Below are 14,522 nucleotides of genomic sequence, written 5' to 3' on the forward strand. Positions count from 1 at the left end.
TGGGCTCTGCCAATCATGGGTGAATACAAGTGATGGTTTCAGGTAGGGGTGGGGAAGAAATTCACTTCAGTTCACATTGAAAGGTGAGCTTCCCTAAATTGCACTTTGCAAAACGCAGCCATCCTTCAAAATCTTCCCTTGCCCATTTTTTGCAAGGCACTTCTCCAGCCAAGTTACATGTAAACAAATGCACATACTAGTTTAAACTGTGCATGTGAAAGCATATGTTATATAGTATATTAGCGAAAACTGCTTTGCAAAAAAATGTGCGGATTAGCCAAAATTCTATATATTAGGAAAAATAGTCATACAAAAATGCTGGTGAATTTTCATGAGTACTTTTATGCTTACCTGGGCAGTACAGAGAATGGAACTTAAGACCGGACAAGTGAGAAACTGGGAGACACTGACACCTTGTCCCATCCCTAGTTCCAGGCAGGGGGGTGGGGGAAGCCCAGGGAAGGGGAATCTTGCCATCATACCACTCCTCTTTGCTGGAGCTTCTCTTTATGAGTGACTGGCTCTTTCCACAGCGCTCCTTGCCCCCTCATGCGTGGCCTCCTTATTGGACTGAAAGCAGCCAACTGTCCCCCACGGTGGTGGCGGCCTCCATCCTAATCCAATCTATCAGGGAGGTAATGAAGTATAAAAGTGTGGATTCAATTAAAAGGGATTTTGATGTAGGACGGAGCCCGTGGGCAGACAGGGACAGAAGCCTGCTCTGTTTTGAAAGGGGCCATCTGTGCCACCACGTTGTGGCTTTTGTGTTGTCCTGAAAGGGCAACTGCACTTGACAAAGGTGACGGCGACGCATGTAGGCGCCTCTCCCCACCCCACCCCAACACAACACAACACAACACATCTCCCCGCCAGCCACTTTAACTTTTGGATCTGCAGGAAAGGAGAAGTGCGTGTCCTTCAGACCCTCCTGTCTGGGAGCCTTGACCTCTTTCTTCTTTTTGCATATCGTTCCTGACCTATTCAACGACCTTGTAGAACTCATAGGCATGGATGGAACCTGGTGTTAAGCAATACAGTGCACACTGACTATTGAATCTAACAGGGGTGAAAAAATTCCTCACTGCACAATGGACGGCATGCAGTGTGTTCCAGTGGATACCAGTAAGACTTTGGGCAATTGACATTTCTTGCTCCTGTTGCTTTATTGAGTGCTTTTTTTTTTTAGAAAAATGCAAAGTGTGAACAATCTAAATATTGACATCTGCCTTCTCTGGGTCAGAGCTCAATGGTAGAGGGTCTGCCTTGCGTGCAGAAGCTCATAGGTTCCATCCCTACCCAATGGAACACTAAAATTTGGGCGCCCTGCCTCTCCATTCTACATAATTGTTGCGGCACCTCCTGCAATGCCGGCGCTCAGTGCGGCTGAATCAGTCACACTACCTTAAAACTGCCTCTGATGATGTAACACAAAATTAGAGAGTGTTGTCATTGCTATGTCCCTGCCCCTGCTGCCCCACAGAACCTCATGCTTACCTTACCTAGCTATGTCCTGCTGGCTCTGATTGTGGAGATCACAAAATATGGACTTTTCTTTCTCTCACACATGCAATGATGCTGTTGCTCTCTAACCAAAACCACAGGACATTCCAAAATACTAATAAAAATTCACAAAGTGGTCACATCATGCTCACTCTCTTGTGTACATGTACACTCACTGCACACATTCTTGTAAAATGGAGGGAGCACATGGAAACACTAGAGAATAACCATGAGTGTGGTATTCTCCACTAGTTCTACTCAGCGCAGATCCATTTAAATTAATGGACCTGACTGATTTATGTAGGTTCACTACTTTCAATGGGTTTACACTGAGTAGGACTTCATTGAACACAAACCAACATGGGAGTGATGTCATGTAAATTCTGCCCTTCAGAAAGTGGGTGGGAAACTATGCTAATGTCACTGTAAATGTTTATAATTACAGCCTCAATCTTGACTAAGCATGGGGGCCAGTCCTAGCATGGTGGGGGTTCTGAAGGGAATAAATGAAGCTCTTGGTGGAGGCAGGAGGTGGGATTGTGCTCCTTCCCATCCAGCGTTCCTGATATGACAGCTGTCATGTGCAGACATGCTCTGCTTTATTATAATGCACAGTTCAGGAGACCTCCCAGCTTAATCCCCCCCCCCCAAACAGATAAAACTAACAGAGGAGAGATTTGGAATGATTTGCGAAATCTTGCTGCTCCGGCGAGATTAGGGCTCTGTTTTAATCTTGTACAATGAGGGTTTGGGGGATGGTTTAATGAGAGTTTGAGCAGGAATAATCCTTTCTTTAAACTCGTCCTGCGCAACAATCCTCCCGGAAAAGTTGTAATCGGGCAAGATGTTCTTAAGGCACAGATGCAAGTGGATGGCTGGGGGAAGCGGTAGCCAAAGGAAGAGTCTTATGGTGAGGCAGAGAGATATCCTGAAGGAGGGTTATCATCAGGAGTCGGCACCAGCAGGAACTGCCTGATCCCCATGTCCTAGCAAGGAGCCCATTGCCAGAGCCTGGGGCCTCCTGCCCCTGCCCCTCCTTCCCTCCCTCTTGCTGCCTGTTGAGCTGCCCTCTTCGAATGAGTGAGCTGTGAGAGATGAGACAGGAGAAGATACAGCAGCCTATTTGTCCTCTCCTCCTGGGATGTGCATACCCCACAAGTGTCCTGGAAAATCCAGGACATCCTGCTTTTTCCCGTGAGAGCACGGCAGCCACTGTGTTCTTGTATGATTTCACATCAAGAAAGAGTGCTTTCTTTGGGCCCATGATCTCACATGGCACCCCAAAACATGTGTTTTTGGGCACTGTGAGAGCATGGTTCTGAAAAAGCATGTGATCTCACATAGGTCGTGTGACTTGCATAGGAGCACAGACAGGAAGACCCTGGTTTGAGGACTCAACATGTTGGACGGAATGGAAATGGTGTGGTGATTAGGCCCAGAAGGAGAGGTCGGTGCATGGTGGGGAAGTTGCAGGGGACAGACAGACTGAGAGCAGATTTCCTGAGGGGCTGCCAAACCTGGAAACTGTTCTGAAGGTGAATCTCTAGGTGAATATCTTGGTGCCATTTCAAACAATTTAGAGTGAAGCTCAGATTGTATTACAGATTCAGCAACAGCCCTATCCCCCCCCCTCCAAAACAGAATTAGCTAAAATCTTCCTGGAGGAGACCCTCATAGGGAGCAATGGGGTCTGCTACTAAGTATGAAGGCGAATTAGGCAAGACCCATCATCACAATCTAGTATTCAGAGCTATAGAGTGTTCTGGTGTAATGGTAGACACAGCTTAATCTGTACTTTCAACAAGAGGGCCATAGGAAACTGCTTTACATTGGGTCAGTCCAATGACTGGTCCACCTAGCTCACTATTGTCATATTGTCTGCAATGGCTGCCACTGGCTCTCCAGAGTTTCAGGCAGGGTTTTTCCCACCCCACCCCCACCCCTGGAGATGCTGAGGATTGAACCTGCGGCTTGCACAGCACATGTTCTTACCACCAAGATATAGGAAAGGAAGGAATTTTGGCAGATACTGTAGGGGAGTGAGAAATTCTGCCTACCAAAGTGCCCTCCTCTATCAACAAAACTGAAGGGGTCCTCTGTGGACTCTAGCAGAACCAGCAGGATTTAATTTGGTGAGACATCAGGGACAAATTGCCTCGTCCAGGCATGAGGGGGGAATGCAAAGAAGTTGGTGTCAGGCCAGCTTTGTATTTTACTGGTTATCAGTAACTTGCAGTGCTGGTTACCTGCCAGAACATGGTTTGACAAGGTCAGCTCATAGGTCATAGAATTGTAGAGGTGAAAGAGACCTTGAGGATCATCTAGTCCAACCCCCTGCAATGTGGGAATCTGTGAGCTCATTGCCCCCATCACCCATGAAGCCCACTGGCTGACCTTGGACCAGTCTCTCTCTCCCTCTTTCAGCCTAACCCGACTCACAGGGTTGTTGTGTGGATAAAGCAGGGAGAAGATTATGTGTGCCCACTAGTGGGTTGTGACCTGATCCAAGGTGGGTTGCAACTTGAGGACTACCACCATGTGGTAAAAGATTCAGAGATGGGATGCATGTTTGGGTTAAAAGAGGGTCCTGGGTCTGAAAAGGTTGAAGATACTGACATATGCTATCCTGAGATTCTTGAAGGAATGGTGACAATAAAAAGTGTAATAAAGAAATGTGGAGTAACTACTACCAGTTCTTATGAGGAAGACAGTGGCATCCAGGTCAGAATATATTATTTCCTGGCAGACTTCAGTCTCCATAACTCTCAAATTACTTACCCCATCACTAAGTCTGTGGCACTTTTAAGAATCCCTGAACTTGGAGTGTTTGCTGAAGCAGATCTCCCCGCCCCCTGACATAGGGATCTCCTTCTGGTTCCCTAGGGGGCTGAGGACGCGTGTGGGTTTCACCATGAGGCCTGAGCTGTGGATTTCTGCTGACCTCGGTGCTGGCAGTTCAGCCAACCCCAGCCTTTCGAGGCAGCACAATAGCCCAAGTGGGGCCTCTGCCCCTCTGTGAGGGAAGCACCATCTGCCGTGAAAACTGACACCAGCTGACAAAGAGGCAGAGCGCGCTGCTGCCACCCCCACAGCGAGTGGAGATTAGGATGTAGACAGGTCACCCTGTTCCTCGATCTTCCTTAGACCTGGAGAGGAAGAATTAAATTGGCTTCTTCCTGGAAACAAGAAAGATGAAGAAGGGAAGTGGAGGAGGAGACCTGGAAGAACTGGGAGAGGTGTGTGTGTGGAGGCTTAGTGTGAAAAAAAAGACCATCCTTCATACTGCATCACACGTGTTTTCAGAAAAATGACGTAAGAACATCATACACTCCAGCATTGCTCAGATGAACTGAACCTAGGCTCTGCCACTGGCTGGCTGGACCATGGTAGCTTCCCATGTTGTTCCTTTCACCTCCCTCTCTAAACAGTGAATGCCCTGTCACAAGTGTTGGACTGAAAGTAATCAGGAGACAGGTCCACCCCATGGTCATCACAGAGATCCTGAAATCCTGAACTGCTCCAGACATAGTGACTCAGGAGTCAGAGGGATGTTGAAATGTCCCATGTCAATCAACCTTTGGATCCTCAATACCACATCTGAGGTGCCAGTCAGAATAGACTACCTTTCCACAATCTGGTGCCCTTCACATGTTTTGCACTCTGATTCTGCTCAGCTCCAGCCAGCATAGCTGGTGGTTGGGGATGATGGGAGTTGTAGTCCAGCAGCATCTGGAGAGCACCAGATTGGGGAGGGCTGGAGCATGATACCTGGCTCAATTGGACAAATAGCAAAAGGAGGCAGCTGCCTTTGTTCCATTTTTATTGTGCATCATTACAAGGAATATGAGAAAGTGGAAGCCAAGCATGTCCTCTTCATTGTCATCTCAGAAGCGCAATCTCAGGAATGTGCATCTTCTAACATGGTCTTACAGGTGTGCAAACCCTGTTCTGCATACAAAAGTGGTGAGGCACAATTAGAAACAGCATTTTGGGAGTGTCCTGGGTGGGGAGAAAGGAAACAGGATATTTTGTAAAAACAACCACCCCAGAATAGAGGGGCAGGCAGTGCCCCTGATCATTGATGGGAGCTCCTGTCTGCCTGCTGTTAGATTTGCTAGCTGTCTTGTTTGTGGCTTGTCTGAGCAGATGCAAGGGAGGGGGAGAGGGAGGAAACCCACTGATTAATCTCCTGGCCTTTGGCCACTGCTAAGCAAACATTCTGTACCTCTCTGAAAACAGATTGAAAATGCTGGCTGATCTGGAGCTTACAGGGGGTTTGCTGAGCGTATCGCAGATTTACCCGAATTACCAGCTTGCTTCTCCTGTTCATTGGGGGAGAATTGGGAGTCACGGCTCTGGAGCTAGAGAGAGAGAGAGAGAGAGAGAGAGAGAGAGAGAGAGAGAGAGAATTTACAGTAAATCTAGACCATGTTTCATCAGAAACAAACTTCTATGACTTGGTACAGTGAAGGCCAAGCCACAGGGCGTAGTTTGGGTGATTTCCAGTTTTGCACTTTCACAAACAGCCCAAATGAAATATAGCCTAGCAGCTTGACTGTGTAGCAATCATGCTTGTTTGCAACTAATGTGTTCCTTTTCAAAGTTGAAGCTTTGACATAGCTCTGCTTGTGCAGTTCCATACTGCATCTGAACATGGCTTGGTGTTGCAGCACACAGTTAAAAAAATGGGAAGGCCTGGCTGGGAGGTGGGAAGGTGGAAGGACCATCACGTGGCAGTGAAGCCTAGGCTATTGCAGGGACAGCAGGGATAGGGGAACCCATGGGCCCTGCAGATGTTCTTGAACTACACCTCCCATCATCCCTGACCATTGGCCATTCTGACTAGGGCTGATGGGAGTCAGAGTTTCCCAACCCTGATACATAGAATCATAGAATCATAGAGTTGGAAGAGACCACAAGGGCCATCGAGTCCAACCCCCTGCCAAGCAGGAAACACCATCAGAGCACTCCTGACATATGGTTGTCAAGCCTCTGCTTAAAGACCTCCAAAGAAGGAGACTCCACCACACTCCTTGGCAGCAAAATCCACTGTCGAACAGCTCTTACTGTCAGGAAGTTCTTCCTAATGTTTAGGTGGAATCTTTTTTCTTGTAGTTTGGAACCATTGCTCCGTGTCCGCTTCTCTGGAGCAGCAGAAAACAACCTTTCTCCCTCCTCTATGTGACATCCTTTTATATATTTGAACATGGCTATCATATCACCCCTTAACCTCCTCTTCTCCAGGCTAAACATGCCCAGCTCCCTTAGCCGTTCTTCATAAGGCATCGCTTCCAGGCCTTTGACCATTTTGGTTGCCCTCCTCTGGACACGTTCTAGTTTGTCAGTGTCCTTCTTGAACTGTGGTGCCCAGAACTGGACACAGTACTCCAGGTGAGGTCTGACCAGAGCAGAATACAGTGGCACTATTACTTCCCTTGATCTAGATGCAATACTCCTATTGATGCAGCCCAGAATTGCATTGGCTTTTTTAGCTGCCGCGTCACACTGTTGGCTCAAGTTCAGCTCTTCTTATCTCTGTATGAAAAGGACTTCAAGTAGGATAGTATTTAATCTTAGTAGGTTTCCTCTGATGAGAGTACATAACAGAGCAATGAGAGTAGACCAATGGCCAGATTCAGTATTGTATGAATGATACATGCTACAGCAGTCCAAGAATCAGGAAGTCCCACAACAGCATCACTTGCCCCACTTTCATGCAATGTTTGCGTCTGCCAATTACTATCCCCCTCTAATATGCAGCTGCCTCAAATGTGCAAAGGAAATACTCGCACCACCCAACGTTCACTCCCATTGCTACCTAAACTTCCTTATTGTCAACTGTTCTTCCTATAAGGCAGATGCAGAAAACAGAGAGAGAGAGAGAGAGAGAGAGAGAGAGAGAGAGAGAGAGAGAGAAGAGGCTTGATCACGGTGTGCTGAGAGGGTGTTTCGAGCAATCAGAGCAAGTTAGAATATATGCCACCAAATTTCAGTTTCCAATGTCCCAATTAAAATGCATATTATATTTAAAAGCATGGTTTTAGTAAGCTGACAACCACAACAAAGAAGAAGCACGAGCACCAACATGTGTATTTGGCAACTGGTAAGTTGATGCCTGTTTGAAACATTTATACTTATAATTATTAATGGTTTTAAAATAAAATCAGATCTCTTAATTCTGTCCTATCCTTTCATTTCAAAGTTAAGTGTCTGTAACCCAGATAGGCCGAAAACTTAGAATAATAATTGAAGCTTTGTAGAAGCTATGCAACTTTGACAACGAGCCGTGGCGGATGAAGAGGGGTGGGGGTGGTCCACCCTGGGTGCCATCTCTGAGGTGGTGACAAGTAACCCCGCGGGGGGGCTCACCCCACCACCCTAGGCGCGGCGGCGTGAGCCGACGCCATCACGGCAACGCGTGTGGAGGATCCTCCGCTCGCGGCTGCAGTGGCGGAGGAGGGATCCCACCGCCATCCATACGGTGCTCGAGTGGCGCCGTTGGCAAACCGCCCATGGTGCATGCACACCGGCACTACATACTGCGCATGTGTGGCACCGCTATGTACTACACACATGCAGCGGTGCCACACATGCGCCATATGTACGGTGCATGCACATGTCCCGCCGGGCTGTTTGCCCTGCCCCTGACACCCTGCACTGGGCGCCGGATAGCCTTCCTTCACCCCTGACAAGTCTTAGCAATGACCGTATAGCAGAAAGTATACATTTGAGGTGTGAGTGTGTTTGGATGTTTTTTGGATGTTTTGAGAACAAAGGGGTGCAGTTGGAACTGTGGTGCAAGCAATCTGGGCTTTGCTCCTTGCTCTGTTCCTTTGTAGTGAATTATATTCCCAGGAATGTGAAGAGGACAATATAAGAGACATTTTGGTACCTAGAACCTGGATTTTGACAAGGATGCATAGGGAGTTCTGTTCTGTCCCTGATCCCAAGGGCAATCAGATGAGATAACCACATAGTAGAAGTTTCTCCCTATTAGTCGCCACACAGAAGCAGATGGTTCAGATGGTTTACTGTTGCAGAAGATAAGGCTCAGTAAAACAGTTCTGGATGCAGATATACAGTGGTACCTCGGATTAAGTACTTAATTCGTTCCGGAAGTCCATACTTAACCTGAAACTGTTCTTAACCTGAAGCACCACTTTAGCTAATGGGGCCTCCTGCTGCTGCTGCACCGCCGGAGCACGATTTCTGTTCTCATCGTGAAGAAACGTTCTTAACCTGAAGCAGTATTTCTGGGTTAGCGGAGGCTGTAACCTGAAGCGTATGTAACCTGAAGCGTATTTAACCCGAGGTACCACTGTATACAGCTTGTAGGCTTTTGCAGATACAGATATATACAGATACATACAAGCAGTGCTTTTTTTCTTAAAAAATGTTTAGAGGTACTCTCATTTTCCTACTCATATTCAGATACTGCCCCTTAATGAGGCCTAACGTAGATTCACAAAACATTTAGGGGTATGCATACCCCTGCATCCCCCAGAAAATGCACTGCATACAAGTACAAAGTATCTTTGTTGCTCTGAATAAGTTCAGCAATTCAAGACTTAACACTGGCAAGTAACACTGACTAGATAACAGACTAGCAGACAGACAAACTGCAGACTCTCAGACTGACACTCTACTGAACTGACATGCATTAATCACTGGACCATTAGCATAGCAACTGACTTGGATGACCTTGCACCTTTGATTTGCTCATCCATGGGTTAGCTAATTAGGGAAATTAACCCCTTCTCATGTCCAGTTACTCCAACACAACTTTCACTGATGGGAGGGACCACGCAGCTGTCAATCACCTGATGTCAATATGACATCAGATGATTTACAGGTGGGTGGTCCTGTCCACCTGTCAAAGTTGTCCCACCCAGATGGGGGAGAGAAAGATATGGCCCACAAGACCATAAAGGTTCCTCATCCCTGCTCTAGGTAATTGGTTCCATTGCCAAACTACTTCTTACCACCCAGACATTTCTTATAAAGTCAACTTAAACCCCATTAGAACTAGTCATAAGAACATAAGAAGAACCCTGCCAACTAAGGCTGAAGCTCCAACTAGTCCAATATACTGTTCTCACAGTGGAACAACCAGATGCCTATGGTAAGACCATAAGCAGGACCTGAGCATAACAGCACTCTCCCCACCTGCAATTCACAGCAGCTAGTATCAATGCCACATGCTCAAGCAGTCCCAACCAGCATGGCTTGCCCCACTTTCAGACTTTGTAGGGACACTCTTTTTGACTTGAATGCAAACATAAAGAAGAAATATTATGTGGCACAGTCTTCCCTGGACTTTTATTACTTTGCTTCCTATTGCAACATTGGGCTTTGGCTGAATTTGGGTGAGTAGCTGCTGAAGGTGAAAAGTGATGTCCTGCCATTCATACCCTTCTAAGAACCCAGTGTCTTTCATTATCCCTCTGTTCTTAAATTGTTCATTTCTTGGAAGCTGATGGCCAAAATCTGAAACTGAAGAGATGGGGAGGGCCGTTAAAAAGAAGAAGAATGAAAGATGATTTATCCAAGAATTGACAATTCAATAGTTGGGCTTAGCATAGATGAAATCCTCAGACTTCATTCAGACAGGCACATTAGAGGCTCACTGGCTCATGGAGTTATCAGATTACAAACTATCAGAATTATAGCCTATAAAGCAGGGTTTAAAGGGGCTTAGTAATTATGTGGCTCTATGCTCCCCAACCAGCAGATTGGAGTTGGGAAAAAGAGTGGGGCAGCTGATTTGGGGTGGAGAACCATTATTCTGCATTTGCCTCATGCAAAAGCTCAAACGTCACCAACAATTCCACCAGCGAAAGCAGGGAAAACACTGGCAAACACACATTGGGGCTGTGTACACACCATACAATTGAAGCACATGGCTTCCCACAACGAATCCTGGGAACTGCAGTTTATCCCTCACAGAGCTACTATTTCTAGCACCCTTAAGAAACTACAGTTCCCAGAATGGGGGGGGGGGGAGAGAGAGAGAGTCGCTGCATGAGCCCCATCCCCTCTAGTCCACATCGTTAGCAGATGTGTTCAGTTTGTAGCATTGTTGTCCCAGTGTTATCCCTTTTATATCTAAATTACTTCTTATTCTTCTTGTCAAGACCTCTAAAACCAATATAAAAAGTAACAGTGATAAAGGACAGCCCTGTGTAATTTAATTTTTTTAAAAATAGATTTTTATTGAGATTTTAAAGGTTACAAAAAGAAAAAATAAAGAACATATTTAAACAGAAAAAAAGAAAGAAAGAAAATAAAAATACAAAACAATACAAGAACAAAGGGGGGAAAACACGAAAAAAAGATGCAGATAATTAAAAAAAAACAAATCAATCCTTTACATAACTTTCTTTCCTTTGCTTATTTCCTTGACCTCCTCACACCTCCCTTTTTTCTATTCTAATTCAATTAGATATTTCAGCAAATCCTTTCCATCTTTATTTTTATCCTAATAATTTATCTTAATATACTATAATTTTACATTCTGTTCTTTCACCAGTTAACAATTCATTTTTACTTAATCATTTATATCATTTCTGCTAAAACCAAATTACTTCATTCCAACATCCTTCTAACATTCCTTAGTTTTACAATGTTTCTGTAGATAAACTTTAAATTTCTTCCAATCTTCTTCCACCAACTCTTCTCCTTGGTCTTGGATTCTGCCAGTCATTTCCGCCAGTTCCATATAGTCCACCACCTTCATCTGCCATTCTTCCCGGGTGGGTAACAGCCCTGTGTAATTTAATTATTCCATTTCTTATTTTTTTTTAAAGTGCATGAGTACAAGTGTACACACACGCGCGCACACACACACACATGGAGGAGGAGGCGGCGGCTAATAAACATTTCCTCTTCTGGGAGACAGAAAGCCTCACACAGCTGCAAGCTGAGTCCCGGCTGGGCCAGCAGCTGCTCCAAGCTTCTAGAGCATCAGAGTTCAACCATGATGGAGCTGGCACAGTCTCATAACAGTGAGGAAAGCTGGGAACTTGGCACATTGTCAGTCACTGCTTCATATTGGATGAAGGGAGCCAACCTAACCCAGAGTCCAGCTGTGCTATGGCTCAGCTTGCTGAGGGAGTCAATGCCACTGGTGCTTTGTGATTGTTCTTCCCACTCCACTGTAGCAGACACACCTGTAAGCAATGCACACCCTTGCTGATGGTCGCTACTTAGAAATCTCGCAGCCCCAGAGTGTATGGAGAAGACAAGCAAAGAAGAGGGTTAGAAATTAATTCCCACTGAAAGAATGCAAGAGATTTTTGCTCATTTCAGTCAAGGAAGGAGAGGGAATGTGTCCAACACACCAGAGGCCTTTAGCATCCCTGGAAACAGGGCTGACCTAAGACATTTTGACACCCGAAGTGTACCCCCAAATGGTATCCCCTCCTGCCAGGGAAGAAGGGGTGAGGGAAGAGCTACATCAGGATCCAGGAGTGGGGGAATTAAGATCCACATCAGGATCTGCTGCCCTTGTGGATCTTTCCACTTTGAGGCCATCACCTCATCTTGCTGGCCCTGCCTGAAGTTAAAGGCTGGGGGAAAGGACAAGAAGGTTAATCAAGTACCTATCAGGCAACCCTCCCCCACACAAAAATTGATAAGTGCTTTTGATTTCTCATTAGAGAAAGGGGCATTTGAGAGTATCCTGGCTTAGTGAAGCCTTCTCTAACCTGGTGCACCCCTGATGTTGTTGTACTACAACGCCAATCATCCCTGACTGCTAACTATGCTGGCTGGGGCTGCTGGAAATTGGAGTCAAACAACTTTCAGAGGGCACCAGACACCAAGAAAGGGCTGACTTTGTGCTAGCCTTCATTGCTGGCAATCCAGGGTTCAATTTCCATAACTTTCACTTGAAAAGGATGTCAGCCAGCAGAGCTGGGAACAACCTCAGTCTGGGGTCCCAGAAAGTCACTGCCAGCCAGAGCAGAAAATGGTGAGTCACAGTTGTCTATTCCCTGGTAACTTCAAAGTATTAAATGAGTGCAGTGTGTATTTTATGAGTCACAGGAAACCTTGTTAGGCCAGTTCTTAAATTATTAAATTACTGCACTGGTTGCATATCCATTTCTGGGCATAAGTAAATATGCTTTAATGGCTTGGGATCCGGATACTTTCAGGATCACTTTCTCCCACACAAACCTGCCCAAATTTACAATCAACACCATAATTACTCCTCCTCTGAGTCCTCCACCTTTCCAAAATAGAGTGGGTGGTATTGGAAGGGCTTGCTGGGCAGGTGCAGAGCTCAGGAGATCCCAGAGGGCAGTCCCTGCCATGCCCTCTCTATGGGTGAGAGGAGACCAGCAGCGCCACCTATTTGCTGAGATGCTGTTGTAGAGGTGGCAGGGGCAGGGGCTACCGAGGGGGCAGCAGATCTGGCCTCCAAGGAGCACACCACAACCATTGCTGCCATCGCGGCAGTGGCAGCAGCAGTGGGCAATGCATTCCTTGGAGGCTGGATCTGCTGCCTCTGTAGATCTTGCTGCCCGAGGTGATCTCCTCACCTTGCCTAATGAGTGGGATGGCCCTGGCCTTGGCCTATCCAAGAGCAAACTTTGGGCTGCCTCTTTCTCACGAATCCTGATGCTTCCCACTGAAATCTCCTTGCTTGGCGCATTGAAATCTGCCATAATAGCCCTATCCTGGTCTGGCAGTCAAGGCATTGTGATTTTTGTTTCTTTCCTGGTTCCAGTTTAACTGCAAGTGAAGTTGTTGCAGTTTGGATCTGGTTCAGGCCAATAAATGTCTAGTAACCAGGTTCAGCACCTGTGAAGAGGGAGAAGCAAGGGTTGTATATATGTGTATTTAAAGCATATATCATAAAGACACCACAGTCATTCCAAAGGAATCAGAACTCTGGATAAGTACCTGAATCTCACACTGCCCTGAAATTGAGGTGGCATGCAACAATATGAAATGTAAATGCTTTTGACTTTGCAATAGTGCAGAGGGAAAAGGCTAGTCTGGAATGGTGGGAACATATGAGATGCAACTGAGATCTTTCTCAGGGTCAGCCCCTGGCTGCTGTTTCTCTGCCCCATTACTCTTGGTCGGCCTCCCCTTCTAGCTGCCTGAGTCCCTTGTATGTGCACTGGGGTAAGCAAGCTGCCTGAGTTCACACACACACACACACCCCTTATGGGGATCAGGTAGATGCTTCTCCTGACTCCCCTTGGGCTCAGCACACTGGAAGTGGCAGCCACAGCACCTCTCTCTCTCCCCCCTCCCCCTCTCCCTCTCCCTCTCTCCCTCCATACACACGGCACTGGCAGAAGGCACTCAGCTGTACCGGATACATGTGCCGCCAGAGAGACTGGATGTGCTGGAGAGTGCTGGGGAGACTTGCTGCTGTTGCCACTGCCTGGGGGATGCCAAGCTGCACTTTACAAGGGATTAGGCAACAGTGAAGAGGCCAAGGGAGGAGCTGGCACTAGTGGAGGAGGAAAATGCTGTTAATAACACTCCAGCTGGAGCCATAACCCAACAGGGAAAGCTGCAGGCAGAGGGGGCTTTAGGGGATTCTTCTATGGGTCAAAGAAAGAGGGATAATCTTTCCTTCTGTCTGTATCTGATTCTATTGATGTTGCCAATGTCCAAGATTTGGGAAATGTTAACTTTCACCTGTGAACACTGAGCATCCCAAATGATGGATGCTTCTGGAAATGGATGGCCATCTCTCTCTCCCCACCCCACCCCCCGGTCCCATTTTGCAGGTGTGCAATTGCAAATGTTGATAGATCTTTGAGGAACAGGTACAGCACAGCTGTAGAACATGCATTTTACCAGCAGAAGGTCCCAGATTGAATCCCTGGCATCACAGACTGCCCCACCCCTGTGGCCTAGAAAGAAGCGTTCTTAAATCACATGAGCCTTTTAGTTGAAACAAAATTCACCACTTTTATTTGGACAGAAGAGCCAATTCTGTTTTCTTTACAAAAGGATAAAATATATATACTTTAGTACAAAAAGACCCCCATGAAATA

At 46.5% G+C, this 14,522-nt stretch overlaps 1 long non-coding RNA gene across 1 annotated transcript in view; it reads right to left on the reverse strand.

The window, feature by feature from the left end:
• LOC307211355 overlaps positions 1–14,522 on the reverse strand; it is a 100,248-nt gene that overhangs the window by 13,199 nt on the left and 72,527 nt on the right. The gene's annotated exons all lie outside the window — the stretch shown is intronic.

Source organism: Podarcis cretensis (assembly GCF_951804945.1).
Source record: "Podarcis cretensis genome assembly, chromosome: 2".
NCBI classification, from domain to species: Eukaryota; Metazoa; Chordata; class Lepidosauria; order Squamata; family Lacertidae; genus Podarcis; species Podarcis cretensis.